The 4,482-nt window shown below is 33.0% G+C and overlaps 1 long non-coding RNA gene across 1 annotated transcript; it reads right to left on the bottom strand.

Annotated features, from left to right (window-relative positions):
• Positions 1-2,876: 2,876 nt before the first annotated feature.
• Positions 2,877-4,482, bottom strand: LOC106875916 (uncharacterized). The gene is made up of 2 exons (XR_001410174.2): positions 4,431-4,482; positions 2,877-3,230 (listed from the first exon to the last, which is right to left on the bottom strand). It is a non-coding gene; the product is annotated as an uncharacterized LOC106875916 (long non-coding RNA).

Genomic DNA, 4,482 nt, shown 5'->3' with positions numbered 1-4,482 from the left:
AGAGATGATAAAAAAATGGAGAAATAAATGACAATGAGAAGTGGATCTGGTGTTATAAAGCCGTTATTTAATTAAGATGAGAGTTAACTCTCATCTTAACTAATTAATGGCTTTATAACACCAAAGATCCACTTCCCATTGTTATTTATTTCTCCATTTTCTTATCGTCTCTATATACAGTAAACTATGGTTTACCTTTTAAATTACCTACTGACATATACCTTATAATAAGGACCATACATACTGAGGTAATTACCAGGAGTGCCTCTGGATATATCCATTTCTTAGAGGTTTCAACATCTGTAACTTATATCTTATATATGTATATATATCATTATCATCGCTTAATGTTTGTTTTCAATGCTGGCATGGGTTGGACGGTTTAACATGGAGCTGGGGAGCTGTCCAAACTGCAATTGTTGGTTGTGGCATGGTTTCTACAGCTGGATGCCCTTCCTAATGCCAACCACTTAAGAGAGGGTGCTGGGGGCTTTTTACATGCCACATAGGATTATATTTCCCCCACAGTTTTCATCTAGTAAATCCACTCGCAAGTCTTTCATTGACCCAGGGTTACAGTAGAAGCCACTGACAGAAGGTGTTGAGCAGTAGAACTGAACACAAAACCTTATAGTTGTAAAGTGAGCTTCTTAACCACACAACCATTCCCACACCTACCAATATGATATTAATAAATAAATAAATAGATTTTTGTAATTAATTAATATTTTGATTCAACAGCCCAATTTTTAGTATTTTTGTTGAGTCTACTATTTTTGCTTAGTATGTGTGAATTTTTATTTTGGATGTTAAATTTGGCATCAAACAAGGTTTTCTCTTCTGCAAAAATACAAGTTCATCTAACATATCTTTCAATTGAATTGTCATCTATGTCTTATAGCCATGCGATAACTGAATTAATTGCTTCATATCTCATTGCTTTGATACAAGCAAGAAAAGCTGAACATGTAATAGTTTGGGGATCCATAAAGACTTCTTATTCTCTCCCATGAATTAACCTCCAGCAAGCAGGGAAGCTTTCCTTTCTCTGGTTACATCAATATACGTACAATACATGCATACATATGTGCATGTGTGTGTGAGTATTTTTTTTTATCTATGTTTTTCTTTTTACTGTATCAACCAGAAAATAATATAGGCCTCAGGAATGCACAGCTTATGAAAGTATTTTTATTAGAATACCATTTATGTGTATATTATATATATATATGTGTATACACACACACGTGCACACATAGACACATACATATATGTGTGTATATATTATATATGTGTGTGTGTGTGTGTGTGTATACATTATATTCCTATGCACATATACAAAATATATACATAAATATATATATATATATGCATATACACATAAGTACATAAATATATATACAAAAATATATTCATAAACACACACATATGTACAGACTTTATTTAAATACATATATATGCACATACATGAACACACATATTATATCATATTATATATGTATATATGTAGATTATATATTTGATATATATATATATATATATGTGTGTGTATATATATACACATACATATATGCAAGTATGTATAAGAGAGAGAATAACTATGTAGCTATTTATGTGTTTCTCTCTATCACATATACTTTTGCCTTCATTGCGTAATGTGTGCGTGCGTGTGTGTGCGCGCGTGTGTGTGTGTGTGTGATATGGAAATAAAACCAAATTCATTTTTTCATGTGAAGCACCTTGGGAAAGAGGTTGATAAACATGAAATGAATCCATGTTTAGAGCACTAATATAATATAATGAAAAATAATGATGGCTAAAATGAAAGACTGCTGGAAAATAAAATTATTTCATACTTATTAAGGTAAATATACACATATATTTAATACATCATTTCTGAATGTCAGCTCATGTTCTTAGCACTCTCAGCAATAAAATAACTGGTGTAAATAATTTCCTCAGAAAATTAGTTCCTTGTTACTGTTTATTTAACCAGAAATTGATTGGTTATAAAACTAGGGAAATATTAGGATTAACAGCAGAAGGGAACAAAATGAGCTGAAAATGTTAAGAATTCTAATGAACTCTGCTTGGAAGAAACAAAATGAAGAGCTTTAATAGCCAAAGGTCATGTTAAAAAACAATTATAATTAGCTTACAGAAATACGCATTTAATTAATAATGAAAATACTGTATGTATGTATGCATGTGTTTGCATGTACATATGACCTTGTGTGTGTTTTTATATTTATACACATACATGCGTATAATGAAAATTATCAAAGATTAGAGTTAGCAAATTCTTTTAATATTTTGTTTACAATTGTTTCATCATAATTCAATGTAACCAATCACGTGCAATGCTGTAACCATGTCAGCAACTATAGTCATTTACCCCAATTCACTTGCTATATAAATATATGTGTATATATATATATATATATATATATATATATATATATATATATATATATATATATATATATATATATATATAGTAAATCCCAAAAAACACAAAAAAAAACAACGCAAGGACTTGGTACATGTAAAGTATTAGCAGATGCTCAGGGAAGGAAAGATGGTTTAATGTGTGTATTTATATATATATTTATATATGTGTGTGTGTGTGTATATAAATTGGACTGAATACCTTGTAGTGTTTAGTTTCTCCCTTCTAGGGTCTCAGTCCAGTTCTTTTTGAGTTTACCTTTCACCATTTCTTCCTAACAAAATTTGATTTGTGCACTTAAATCAATCGTATATTTAACAGTTATTGATTATCACAGATCATAGTTGCTGCTGATGATGATGAGGATGATGATGAGGATGATGATGATGATGATGATGATGATAGTTGGAAGTATTCAGAGAAAGAATTCTCACATTCATCTCACTTTTATATTTTCTATAAAAAAATAGATCCTAGACAGAATCCCACCCCATAGTTCAGGCTCTTTTTGCTATAACGCCATGGTTCCATAATGGTTTAATGGAAAATGGTAAACTAGCACAATAGTATGACAGCATAATGGTATAATGACATAATGACATGAGGTTTTTTTCTTTCTTTTTTTCCTTTCTTTTTCTTCCTTCCTTCCTTTCTTTCTTTCTTTCTTTCGCTTTTATGTTCTCTAAATATGATTTCTTGCAACTACTTATGTCTCCCATTCCATTGCTTTTACAAACTCTTCTTCTGTAAAAGTTAACATTTTTGAAGCTTCGATATGCATCTGAAAATAAACGGGGAAAATTACTGAAACATGTTACAAAGATATTCACACCATACACACAAAAAATAATCCTGTGCCTTTGGCATCGCATATTTAACGAGGATCTGGTCAACTCAAATTCAGTGATATCTTGTTGTTATTGTTTATCCTCCTCCATATTAACCCTGATCAAGCAAATCTATAATTAAAGGTAAACTCCATCTTTTCCTTCCATCCCCCTCCTCCCATCTCCCTCTCATCCTCCGTCTCCTCTCCCATTCTCTTCTGCTTCCCACCAGCTTGCAACCAAGATGCTTTTTCATCTTGATACACCAAGAATCTCTGATTCTCATTCGCTTTGCTAGTTCCTCAATTTCATGTTGGTGTCTGCCAATAACATCAATGTGATTGTGTGGGTCGAGTAGCCCATCCCACTCAAAAGGTCCCTGAATAACAGTTGTTTAAGGATGTTGAACGAAACACCCATGTTTCCAGAGGTGAATTATTCAAACTCCAAAGAATTCCTCTCAACACACGGCTATGATGCTCCTCCACTACTTCTGCTCATGATCAGAGATGCATATATCGTCAGCCACCAAGGGACATGCTCAACTGGTTAAGGTCAAACAACTGACAAGCAAATCTGGGGTATTGAGCAGAATATTTGCTGTAGCCCATCCTTTATACCAAGACAAAACAATGTACATGGCAACACTTCCAGCCAGTTAAGATCAGAAGCCATGAGAGCCTGCATTATTATTATTATTATCATCATTATTAAGGCAGCGAGCTGGCAGAATTGTCAGTGCGCTGGACGAAATGCTTAGCGATATTTCGCCCATTGGTATGTTCTGAGTTTCAAATCCGCTGAGGTTGACTTTACTTTTCATCCTTTTGGGATCGATAAAATAAGTACCAGTTAAACACTGGGGTTAATGTAATCGACTCATCCCCTCCCCCAAAATTGCTGCCCTTGTGGCAAAATTTGAAACCATTATTATTATTATTATTATTATTATTATTATTCAAAATGCATAGTGACATTTCTTCTGGCTCTTTGCATTTTGAGTTCAAATTCTGTCACAGCCAGCTTTGCCTTTCATCTTTCCTGGGGAGATAAAATAAAATTACCAGTCCAAGTCTAGTGCTGACTACCCCCATACCATTTAGCCTGTGTCTGAGGGGGAAAAAAAATGAAAGGAGATTCTTCTGCAAACCTACCTTCTGCTTTTTAAGAATATCAATTAATTTCATTTGTTTCCTGAAGCCAGTC

This window comes from Octopus bimaculoides, chromosome 18 (genome assembly GCF_001194135.2).
Source record: "Octopus bimaculoides isolate UCB-OBI-ISO-001 chromosome 18, ASM119413v2, whole genome shotgun sequence".
Lineage (NCBI taxonomy): Eukaryota > Metazoa > Mollusca > Cephalopoda > Octopoda > Octopodidae > Octopus > Octopus bimaculoides.
This window is presented reverse-complemented; position numbering and strand designations above follow the sequence as displayed.